This window comes from Jaculus jaculus, chromosome X (genome assembly GCF_020740685.1).
Source record: "Jaculus jaculus isolate mJacJac1 chromosome X, mJacJac1.mat.Y.cur, whole genome shotgun sequence".
NCBI classification, from domain to species: domain Eukaryota; kingdom Metazoa; phylum Chordata; class Mammalia; order Rodentia; family Dipodidae; genus Jaculus; species Jaculus jaculus.
Window position 1 is genome coordinate 119,803,420 of NC_059125.1, and position 13,330 is coordinate 119,816,749.

Genomic DNA, 13,330 nt, shown 5'->3' on the forward strand with positions numbered 1-13,330 from the left:
TTTAAATTAATTAATGAACCGGGGATGGTGGTTCACGCCTTTAATCCCAGAATTTGGGAGACAGAAGTAGGAGGATCGCCATGAGTTCAAGGTCACCCTCAGACTAGATAGTGAGTTCCAGGTCAGCCAGGCTAGAGTGAGACCCTACCTTGAAAAAAACAAACCAAAAAATTAATTGAGGTCTGGGGACATGGTTTAGTGGTACCCATGTAAAGCCAGATTCCCAGTTATACATGCAACTGGAGTTGTTTTGTAGCAGAAAGTGGCCCTGGTGTGCCCATCTTCTCTTTCTCTCTCATGCAAATACATAAATATATTAAAATTTAATTAATGAAGCTGGATATGGTTGCAAAGATCTTTAATCTCAGGACTCAGGAAGCTAAATTAGGGATTACTGTGAGTTTGAGGGCAGCCTGATCTATGGAACAATGTCCAGGTCATTTTGGGCTAGAGTGAGACCCTACCTCAAAAAAAAAAAAAATTAGCCAGGTGTAGTGGTGCACACCTTTAATCTCAGCAATCAGGAGGCAGAGGTGGGAGGACTGCTGTGAATTCAAGGACATCCTGAGACTACATAGTGAATTCCAGGCCAGCATGGGCTAGAGTGAGAGCCTACCTCAAAAAACCAAAAACAACCACCAAAAAAAAAAAAAATTAAAAAGGGTTGGAGAGATGGCTTCGTGGTTAAATGTTTGCTTGCAAAGAATAACAACCCAAGTTCAATTCCCCAATACCCATTTAAAGCCAGATGCACTAAGTGGTGTATGCATCTGGAATTTGTTTGCAGTGATTGGAGACCCTCATGCACCCATTCTCTCTTTGTCTCTCTTTTCTCTATCTCTCCTCTTGCAAATAAATAAATAAACTTAAAGAAAAAAATCAGGGCCAGAGAGATGGCTTAGCAGTTAAGGTGGTTGCTTACAAAGTCAAAGGACCTCGGTTCAATTCCCCTGTACCCACGCAAGCCAGATGCACAAGGTGACGCATGCATCTGGAGTTCGTTTGCAGTGGCTGGAAGCCCTGGCGTGCCCGTTCTCTCTTTCTCTTTCACTCTGCCTCTTTCCCTTTCTCTCAAATAAATATATAAATAAATAAAAATAACAAATCAAAATATCTAGAAGGTAGACAGACAGACAGATAGATACATACATACATACAGACAATAGCTGGGCATGATGGCACATGCCTGTAATCTCAGCACTTGGGAGGTAGGAATTCAAAGTCATACTCAGCTAATGCATTATTCCTAGGCTGTAAGGTCAAAAGAAGTAAATGGTGCTACTGGAGTCCAAAGGTCCAGGTACCGGTGGAAGCTCTATCAGTATCAGAGGTTACAGAGGAGCACTACCCAGAAGGTAGAGGAATCCCAGTCTGGCCTCTGCCTCCAGCTTTCCACTAGTGCCTCCTATTGGCCAAAGCCAGCCAGAAGCCATGGTGTGTTCTGGAGGCTTAGAAGACCATCTATTTTTCTGTGAAATTAAATGACTTCACAAGATAGTTTTTTTAAAAAAAAAAAAAAAGATAGTTTTGGGTGTGTGTGTGTGTGTGTGTGTGTGTGTGTGTGTGTGTTATTCATGAAATTCAGGGAACCCTATATGTTGGCAAACCCAGTTTTTTTTTTTTTTTTTGTTTTTGTTTTTTGTTTTTTGTTTTAAGAAGGTTGGATCTGTCTCTGGCTCAGGCTGACCTGGAATTCTCTATGTAGTTTCAGGGTGGCCTTAAACTCACAGTGATCCTCCTACCTCTGCCTCCTGAGTGTTGGAATTAAAGGCGTGTGCCACCCCTCCATCTTAGGCTTCTATTATTTTGCTCCTTTATTTTTTATTTTTTAAATTTATTCATTTTATTTATTTGTGTGTGAGAGAGAGGAAGAAAGAAAGGAAGGAAGGAAGGAGGGAGGAAGGGAGGGAGGGAGGGAAGGAAGGAATGAAGGAAGGCAGATAGGGGGAGAGAGAATGGCCACTCCAGGTCTGCTGCAAACGGACTCCACACACACACACAAACACACACACACACCATCTGTGCATCTGGCTTACATGGGTCCTAGAGAATTGAACCTGGATCCTTTGGCTTTTCAGACAAATGCCTTAATCGCTAAACCATCTCTACATCTCTGTTTTTGTTTTTTAAGTTGAAACTTTGTATGGACCCATCATGTGTTGGTACCATCATTTCCCTCATCCCTGTCTGCATTCCACGGAGGGTCCTTCTCAGTGGGACTATGGTATTCACGATGGGGTTGTGGGTTGTAAGTTGTGAGAGCAGCAGTCAGTCATGGGGGGGAGAGCAATTCTCACCCTGTGGCTCTGACATTCTGCTCCTTCTTCTGCAAGATTCCTTGAGCCTTGGTTGGGTGTGTTTTAAGTCTCCTTCAGTGATGAACTTTCAACAGCTTGATTTCTGAGTATCTTTAGTGTCTATCTCAATGTATTATTATTTTTTTAAAGTATATCTTATTTACGTGATACAGAGAAAGAGGCAGAGAGAAAGAGAGACAGAGAGAATGGGCACACCAGAGCCTTCAGCCACTGTAAACGAACTCCAGATGCATGTGCCCCTTTGTGCAGCTGGCTTACGTGCGTCCTGGAGAATTGAACCGGGATCCTTTGGCTTTGCTGGCAAATGCCTTAACCGCTAAGCCATCTCTCCAACCAATCTGAATATGTTCTTTAAGTCTCTTACCCCTCATGATTTCTATCTCTTTATATATATGGATATATTTGGTTTTGTTTTTTTTGAGGTAGGGTCTCACTCTAGCCCAGGCTGAACTGGAACTCACTATGTAGCCTTAGGGTGGCCTCGCACTCATGCCTGCCTCTCTTTATATATTTTGAGGGCTGAAAAGATGGCTCAGTGGAAAAGTTGTTGCCTCCCAAACGTGAGTATCTGAATTTAAATCCCCAGGACCTATGTGAAGTCACATACTTTGTTTATTTGCTTATTTATTTTGATTTTCCAGCCACAATGACTGGCTGAAGCCAGATACCTTACTTAGAGTGTATACAATCCCAGTGTGTCCATAGCAAGAAGGGAGGCAGAGACAGGAGAATAACATAGAAGCTTTCAGGCCAGTTAACCTGACAAATACAATGATGAAAGGTAAGAGACCCTGCCACCAAACAAGTGAAAAGCAAGGACCAACACCTGAAGTCCTCTGACTTCTACACACACACCATGGTACAGGTGCCCATACTTGTACACATGAACACACACACGTATCACACAAATATTGTCAGAGACCATGACCTGACCACCCTGGGACAAAAGAAGAACTAACAGCCTTCATATGGCCCCTCACCGCCCTGAGGACAAAAGAGAACTAGCAGCCCTCATGCAGCCCCTCCCCCGAGAACAAACAGCTGCTCTGGGAGACGTCACAAGAGAGATTCCGAGAAGATGTTCCAGAAAGATTACGGCCAGGTGGCCCTACCTCCTTGTGCCCCCTGCTTGACCCCCCTGCCTGCTGACTGACTATAAAAAGGCTAAAAAATCCAACATTAAACGAGACCTTGACAAAACCTCCGCTTGGTCTCCTTCTTCTTTTCCACCCGTTCTTTCAGGTTGCAGCCCTCCTCGACCACCCCGCGTAATATTGGCCCCGCAGGTCGGGGGCAAGTGGAGCCCAACGTGGGGCTCGAGGCACGGGTCTCGACCGGACGACTAACTGCGCTGGAGATCTCCTTGGGACGCCGAGAGACATTTTGAAGAGTGCCCCGCCATTTCGTCGTTCGCGATCTCAGCTACGGGACACGGTAAGTCAGGGCCCTTATTTTTCATTCTCGTCCGATTTTCAGAATGGGCCAAAAGCTTAGTAAAGAGGCTCTTTTTCTTAAGGATTTAGAAAGCTCACTCAGAAAAAGAGGAATTAGAGTTAAGAAAAAGGACCTCGTTAATTTTTTTGTTTTCATTGACAAAGTGTGTCCCTGGTTCATTATTTTTGGTCCTGATACTCATCCTGAAAAATGGCAAAAGGGGGCTGGAGAGATGGCTTAGCGGTTAAGCGCTTGCCTGTGAAGCCTAAGGACCCCTGTTCGAGGCTCGGTTCCCCAGGTCCCACGTTAGCCAGATGCACAAGGGGGCGCACACGTCTGGAGTTCGTTTACAGAGGCTGGAAGCCCTGGCGCGCCCATTCTCTCTCTTCCTCTATCTGTCTTTCTCTCTATGTCTGTCACTCTCAAATAAATAAATAAATATTTTTTTTAAAAAATGGCAAAAGGTCAGTAAAGACCTAAATCGCCGTATTCTAGAGGAGGGACCTGATTCCGTTCCCTCCACGATTTTCTCCTACTGGGGACTCATAAGAGACATAGTGGAGGAAGCGCATTCAGATACAGATAAACAACAACTCCTTTCTGTCGCTGAATACTGCCTCCGCCCTCTCTCATGCAGCGTTTCTTTAGTTTCACTTTCCTCTCCTCCTGAAAAATCCCCTTGCCCATCGGTCATTATCGATATAGGTTCTAACTCCAGTAACTCTGATGCTCCCCAAGCAGTAGAAAGGTTGTACCCGCCCTTGCCCGAGCCCGCTCCCCCCGAAACTGCTTCTCGATGTACGCCCCTCATTAACCGGGTTTTTTCAAAAAATTACAATCCCGAGCCTCTTGATCCGGGTGACGCTACCTCTCTTGAGGAGGAGGCTGCTAAATACCATAACCCCGACTGGCCTCCCACTGCATCGGTCCCCCCTTTCAGACTGCCCCCTTACCCTTCCCAGCTTTGTGCACCCACTCTGTTACCCACTCTGCAACCTCCAGGGGTTCACCCCTCTACCCTTACTGGTGCCAAAGAACATCTCACTAAACAGATAACTGAATTACGGGATGTACTTAAGCTTCAGAAAGAGTTTGCTCAATTATCTACAGATTTAAGCTCTTTACAAGCTTCAATTAACGAGACCATACTTAACCCCCCCCCCAAAAAAGTCTTATACTGTCTCTGATCCAAGACCACTAAATTCAGAATGCGGACATGATTCTTCTAGAAAAGGGTGGTGTAATCCACTCAATATCATCTTCACACCAGAAGGCAAAAGACAGGATTGGACCAACAGAGGCTTTGAGTGGGGCCTTAGGTTATATGCCTACGGGACAGACCCTGGCCTTACTTTTAAAATTAAACTTCTTAAAACACCCCCTCAGTTCCCTAAGGTTGCAATAGGACCAAATCCCGTTCTTCATCAACCCCCTCCCAACCAAGCAAAGAAAAAAATCCCTCCTTCTCCCCCTCCCAACCAAGCAAAGAAGAAAACCCTCCTTCTCCCCCAGCCCCACAAGCTGTCACCGGCATCACCCTGTTCCAACCTACCTTACCACTAGGGTTGCCTTCATCGGCAGACCTTATTCTGACCATGGTTAATGCCTCTATAGAGGCCATACATCAGACCAATGTATCTGAATTTCAGGAATGCTGGGTGTTATTCACCTCGACCCCCTTTTTATGAAGGGATAGCCTTATATGCAGAATTAACGGTGACCAATGACACCATGGCTTTATGGTGGCAACGGCAAGATGGGGTTGGCCTCATGGTTGCCCAGGTATCTGGGTGCGGGATGTGCCTCCTGGGTCCGTCCATGCTTCCCCCTATAGAGCTTCAAACAACCTGCAATCTCACTCATGTTGTTAACTCTAGCTTTCTCTATATTGTTGCCCCTGCTGGCACTTACTTTGCATGCTCTACTGGTCTCACTCCTTATGTTGTAACTTCCACCTTCTTAGCTCACAAAGATTATTGTGTCCTTGTACAACTCTTCCCCAAGCTAACAATACATTCCAAAGATGAGTTCCTCCATTTTTGGGAGGGAGGAGCATCTCTGTCACGTGCCAAACGGGAGCCTATCACTGCCATCACTCTTGCTGTTATCCTGGTGTTGGGTGCCGCCAGAGCGGGCATAGGCATCGCTTCATTAGTCACCTCCCAACAACAATTTAATCAACTCTCTTTGGCAGTAGATAAGGACTTGCAGGAATTACAAAAGGGTCTTCAAGACTTAAAGGACTCTATGGTATCCTTGTCTGAGGTGGTCCTCCAAAACAGACGTGGGCTAGACCTAGTCTTTCTACAAGAGGGGGGACTCTGTGCTGCACTTAAGGAAGAATGTTGTTTTTATGCAGACAAAACTGGCCTAGTTCAAAATAGTATTGACGAGGTCCGTTCCAGCTTTGAGGAACGAAAGCGTAACCGGGAAAAGCAGGAGTCATGGTACCAAAACTGGTTCTCCACTTCTCCTCTGTTTTCCACATTACTCCCCGCTATTCTTGGTCCCTTCGTAGGACTCCTCCTTCTTTCTTTTGGACCTTGGGCATTTAAACGACTAACTTCTTTTGTCAAAGAACAGGTTGATTCTGCCACCAGAAATTCGGTGTCTGTCCATTACCACAGATTGCAGCTACAAGAAGAAGAGGGCCAAACACATGAGGCACCCCTCGGCTCTCCTTCGGCCCGACTTGATTTTTCTCCCTTGGCTAACAATAGGTCATGGTTTCAATTCCCTAAATGGCTGCGAGGCTCCCAATGACGGGATTATTATGGTAGGAAGCCCAGGGGCACACCGCTAAGCTATGGCCACAGCCAGAGATGAGAATATTGTAGGGCCCATTCCCTGGAGGCCATCCACATAGCCTAAGACAGGCGGATCACCTTCCATGAGCTGTGATCGCGGCCAATGACGGGATTATTGTGGATTCAGGGGTGGAGGCAGCCCTCATAGTTTAAGACAGGCGGGCCATCTTCAGTAACTGGTGCTGGGACTGGAAGCATGCCATATAGCCTAAGACAGGGTACCTCGCCCATTTCAATTATATAAAGAGGGAGGAAATGTCAGAGACCATGACCTGACCGCCCTAGGACAAAAGAAGAACTAACAGCCTTCTTATGGCCCCTCACCGCCCTGAGGACAAAAGAGAACTAGCAGCCCTCATGCAGCCCCTCCCCGAGAACAAACAGCTGCTCTGGGAGACGTCACAAGAGAGATTCCGAGAAGATGCTCCAGAAGATTACGGCCAGGTGGCCCTACCTCCTTGTGCCCCCTGCTTGACCCCCCTGCCTGCTGACTGATTATAAAAAGGCTAAAAAATCCAACATTAAACGAGACCTTGACAAAACCTCCGCTTGGTCTCCTTCTTCTTTTCCACCCGTTCTTTCAGGTTGCAGCCCTCCTCGACCACCCCGCGTAACATTGGCCCCGCAGGTCGGGGGCAAAATATTACATTAAAAAATTATTTAGCCAGGCGTGGTGGCACACACCTTTCATCCCAGCACTTGGGAGGCAGAGGATGGAGGATCACTGTGAGTTCGAGGCCACCCTGAGACTACATAGTGAATTCTGGGTCTGCCTATGCTAGAGTGAGACCCTACCTGAAAAAAAAATATTTTATTTATTTATTTATTTATTTATTTATGGAAGAGGCAGAGAGAGAGAGAGAGAGAGAGAGACAGAGAGAGAGAGAGAGAGAGAGAATGAGGGTGCCAGGGCTCCCAGATATTAAAAGTGAACTCCAGATGCATGCGTCACCTTGTGCATCTGGCTTTATGTGACTACTGGGGAACCAAACCTGGGTCCAAACCAAACCAGGATCCTTTGGCTTTGCAGGCAAATACCTTAACCACTAAGCTATCTCTCTAGCCCAAATATTGCATATTACATTTTGTTTTTCACTTTTTTTCCTCAAGGTAGAGTCTTACGCTAGCCCAGGCTGACCTGGAATTAACTATGTAGTCTCAGGGTGACCTCAAACTCACAGCAATCATCCTACCTCTGCCTCCTGAGTGCTGGGATTAAAGGCATGCACCACTATGCCTGGTTCCAAATATTTTGAAAGATCTGTAAAAAATATATATATATATATATATTTATATATATATATAATTTAAATATCTATTTTTTATTTTTATTTAACATATATATTTGTTTAAAAATATATATATATAAATTTGGTTTGTCGAGGTGGGGTCTCACTCTAGCCCAGGCTCACCTGGAGTTCACTATGTAGTCTCAGGGTGGCCTTGAACTCATGGCCATCCACCTACCTCTACCTCATGAGTGCTGGGATTAAAGGCATGTGCCACCATAAAGATAAAAGATATTTCTGATCTTCTAGACCATTGATCTGGTTCTGCTAGTGGTCATCTTCTTTTTCAGCTTATGTATTTTATGGAATTGTGAAATTCTAAAATCAAATTTTCAGGCTGGATAGATGACTTAGCAGTTAAGGCATTTGCCTGTAAAGCCTATGGACCCAAGTTCAATTCCCCAGAACCCATAAAAGCCTGATGCACATGATGGCACATGCATCTGGAGTTTGTTTGCAGTAGCTAGAGGCACTGGTATGCCCATTCTCTCTCCCTCTCTCTCTAATAAATAAATAAAAATGAATATATATATATATATATATATAAAATAAAATTGAAATTTCTTGTTCTATGGGGTCTTTTTGTGCTCTGATTGCAGATTGTTGAGAGCTCCATTACATTTTTTGTTTGTTTGTTTGTTTTGAGGTAGGGTCTCACTCTAGTCCAGGCTGACCTGGAACTCATTATGTAGTCTCAGGGTGGCCTGGAACTCACGGTGATCCTCCTACCTCTGCCTCCCAAGTGCTGGGATTAAAAGCGTGTGCCACCACATCTGGCATACCATTACTTTTTTTTTGTTGTTATAGTTTATTTTAAAAACTATACAAGGACTGGAGAAATGGCTCAGTATTTAAGGTGCTTGCCTGCAAAGCCTAACAACCCAGATCTGATCACCCAGTATCCATGTGAAACCATATGCACAAAGTGACACATGTATATGGTGGGTTTTATTTTTAATTTTTTTTTTATTTTGGGTTTTTTTTTTTTTTTTGCAGTGACAGGAAGTTCTAAGTGTTTTATCCACTGAACCATCTTCCCAGCCCCTGGGGTAAGATTTTTGGTGTAAGGTTTGACTCTAGCCCATGCTGACCAGAACTCATGTGGTAACCCAAGATAACCTTGACCTCACAGGGATTCTCCTACCTTAGCTTCCCAAGTGCTGGGTTTAGAGGTGTGATGCACCATGCCAAGCCATTTTATTTTATTTTATTTTTTATCATTTGTTTTGTTTTCCAGGTAAGGTCTCACTCTAGCTCAGGCTGACCCGGAATTCACTATGCAGTCTCACGGTGGCCTTTAACTCTTGGTGACCCTCCTACCTCTGCCTCCCAAGTGCTAGGCCGAGCCATTTTATAACAAACTTGTTTAATCATTTAGTAACTTTCTCTGACTCATCCTATAGTTCTACATCAATGCCAGCCACTTTTCTAGTTGTTCAAGTTAGTCTTCCTTTTTCTAGTGAATACATCTCCTTAAATGAGTCATGTTCTTTTGCCTGCTCAGGCTGTGGGCTTCCGTGCAGATAGGTCAGATTATTATTGTCTCTTGAACTGTGATAAACCAGTGAATGGTAGGAAACCAAGCAGTTTCTCAGGGCCATTATTCCTCTGTGGACACACAAGGAGGAGTGTTGTTACCCGTTTCCTGGAGCCTAAGTGGCTGTCTCTGCCAATCAGAATGGCTGAAGCCACTCCAGCCAGCCAAACACTATTCCTGGAGGCCCATTATAGTCACCTGAATCCGACCTCCCAGTAAGGGGGAGGGTAGAGTTAGTGTGACTGGACATTTGAAGATGAAAAGGGCAGGATTGTTTTGCACTTGCTAGAAATCAAAGATGATCTGAATTCTTATCTCTTGCCTAGTGTCCCAGACCTATTTTTCCACAAATAGTCAGGACCCCTTCTAGGAGGGAGGTCTTTCATAGGATTTAAACACTGTGGTTGGTCATGTTTATCCACTGGAACTTGGCGCCAGAGCAAATCTCTTTCTGAGACAAACCCTAGCACTAAGGTTAAAAATACCTTTGCAAGGGGAGGGCAGAGGCTCTCTCTGATCTCTTGGGAACTTCCAGCTGTGGGTGAATTTTTCCTAAACTGGGCCTGGAGGGCCTCCTAGCCCTATTCTCCACATGGTCTCCTTTACCGCCTCCAGCTCCCCATATGGCAGGAGCTCTTCGAACTTTCTTTTCTTTCTACACTTTTTTCCCCAGGCCCTCCACATGGGCTCTCTGGCCACATGGGTGCCTTTCCTTGGCCCTGCTTCTCTCAATAAATAAAATTCAATAACTACCCTTCTCAGTTTTTTTTTTAGTCAATTCTTTGATTAAAATTAGAAAAAGGGGGCTGGAGAGATAGCTTAGCAGTTAAGTGCTTGCCTGTGAAGCCTAAGGACCCCAGTTCGAGGCTTGATTCCCCAGGACCCATGTAAGCCAGATGCACAAGGGGGCGCATGCGTCTGGAGTTCGTTTGCAGAGGCTGGAGGCCCTGACGCACCCATTCTCTCTCTCTCTCTCTCTATCTGCCTCTTTCTCTCTCTGTCTGTCACTTTCAAATAAATGAATAAAAATAAAAATATCAAAAGTAATAATTAAAAAAAATTAGAACTGAACCTAGGGTTTGGGGTTCAAGGACTTTCCTGGACCCTTAGCAACCTGTTACAGCCAAACCTCAGGAAATCACTCAGGGAAGTCCAGGTTCAATAGCATGGGCTTCATGGAAGAAAGAGAACTGCATTAAACAAATACAGAATCATCATCATTGTTCCAGGTATAAAACCCATGCCCTATCCTGTATACTGCCCCTTGACTCTCACCTGGCACTTCACCAATCAGCCGGGGCCACTTCAGTGAGGAAATTCAGGGTAAAGACTGCTTCTTACTTCTCATGTCTAACACAGAACTGCCATCACCGTCATGCATTATCACTGGCTAGCCACTCATTGCATCTGCGTCCCATCCCCAGGAGATGGCTCTAAGAGAAATCTGGCCTTATGTTCAACTTCCAGGTTGCATCTCCTTACCCTATCTTGGCAGTTGTGTTGCTCTCAAGGATTCAGGAAGAAGAGTGCAACAGGAACATGTGCTCATGCTGACATTTCCCCCAAATTGGAGGATAATATAATCATTTTTCTCCTTATTTTCTGTACTACAGTGACATTGTAGCAGTGTAATTTCTTTCTCCTTTTTGTGAGGCAGGTTCTCACTCTAGTTCAGGCTGGCCTCAAACTCATGGGGGTCCTCTTACCTTAGACTCACAAGTGCTGGAATTAAAGGTATGAGCCACAACACTGCAATGCTAATTTCAAATAGAAGAATGAAAAGAATAGGAACAGCATTGCGCTAGTGGCTTTCTGAGACTTACAAATGAACATCTTAATGATTAAGCTGAATTACTTAAAGCAAAAGTGGCAACCTCAAATACTAGGGTCAGGCAGGTAAGTGAAGAGAGTCAGAAGCACATGCATAAACGTCAGTTGGTAGAGTGCTGGCGGAGCACACACGAAGCCCTGGGCTCAATCCCCAGCACCATATAAACTGAGCATTGTAATGGACACTTGTAATCCCAGTATCTAGAAGGCATAGGTAGCAAGATCAGGACTTCAAGGCCATTTTCTACTACATAGCAAGTTCAAGGCCAGCCTGGGTTTTTGAGACTCTATCTTAGAAATAAGGAGAAAGAGCCAGGCATGGTGTCACACACCTTTAATCTCAGCACTTGGGAGGCAGAGGTAGGTGTATCTCCATGAGTTCAGGGCCACCCTGAGATTACATAGTGAATTCCAGGTCAGCCTGGGCTAGAGTGAGACCCTACATCAAAAAACCAAAAAGGAAAAAAAAATGAGAAAGAGAACTGGAGCTTGCTGTGGTAGATCGCACCTATAATCCCAACACTCAGAAGGCTGAGGTGGATGGATCACCTTGAGTGTGAGGCCAGCCTGGGCTACAGAGATAGTTTCCAGTTATCCTGGGTTACAGTTAGACCCTGCCTCAAAAAAACAAAAAAACCTGAAAATGAGGAATAACACCATCACTCTCTTGACTATTCCAGAAAACCATAATGGAACCCCATTGAGATCTGTTCTTAAAGTACTAGAACAAGTTCCATATCAACTTTCACCATGGCAATCTAGAGTATCTGTTTAAAGCAAGGCCATCATCACACTATTACAGGAGATATTCTCTGAAAGAATCATAACCTGGAATCACAGCAACCTTTATTATGCCATGAATAACCATCATTTTAGGAAGGACTAGTTGGAAGTGAGAAGGGGTTTAGTGGAAGAGGGACAGGAAAGGGGATGAAGGGGGTTAGAGTTAGGGTGACTGGACCCCTGAAGGAAAAAGTCAGGGAAGTTTTTTCTTATTGCTTGCCTAGTTCCAAAGAACTGTTTTCCTTCCTGTGAGGGAGGTCTTTCATAGGATTTAAACAATGTGGCTGCAACCAGATTTGGTGGAACATGCCTTTAATCCCAGCACTAAGGAGGCAGAGGTAGGAGGATAGCTGTGAGTTCGAGGACACCCTGAGACTGCATAGTGAATTCCAGGTCAGCCTGGGCTAGAGTAAAACCCTACCTCAAAAACAAAACAAAACAAAAAAAAAAAAAAAAAAAAAAACACCAATGTAGTTGGTCATGTTCAGCGCCTGAGACAGCCCCTAGCTCTAACAAAGCAGTTGGCCCTCTGGTACATCTGGGCCAAAAGACAGCCCACCACCATAAGGTTACAAATATCTTTGCAAGGGGAAGATAGAGGCTTTCTCTGATCACTTGGGAACTTCCAGCTATGGATGAGTTTTCCCTCGGCTGGACCTGGGCTGGCTCAGCTCAGGCCCAGGCCCAGCCTAGAGGCTCCCCTAGCCCCTACTCTCCACATGGGTTCTTTATCTCCTCCAGCTCTGCACATGGCAAGAGCTCCTTGAACTTTCTTTTCTCTTTTTCTTTCCATGCTTTTTCTCCCCAGATTCGTATCTGGTCACAGGGACTCCTGAGCTATACATGGCCCACATGGGCTTTTGGGCTCCATGTGGTGTGCTTCTCCCCATTTTTATCTCCCCTCACCTCCCAGACTTCCCCTTTCTGACTCCTTTGTAAAATCTGAATAAAATATGGTAGTTTACTTATATTAATGCTACTTTCACTTTTGGTAGAGAATCTTCTCTTTTCAGATGGCAGTGACCTTGGGATGACTCAGAAGGTATCATGGTGCTGGAAAGAAGTGACTGCAGTGCTCAGTACTGTAATATCTATCACACCTTCCAAGGCTCAGGGTCTAATGCAGAAGAGGTGGCAGAAAGAGTGTAAGAGCCAAAGGAAGGGTAGGACTCCTTACAATGTGCTTCCCCCAGACACAAAATGGCCTGGATATCCATGACCTCACAGTGCCTGACACTACCTACACAAGACCATCATAATAGGAGGAAACGATCATGACATCAAAATAAAAGAGAGACTGATTGAGATGGGGAGGGGATATGATGGAGAATG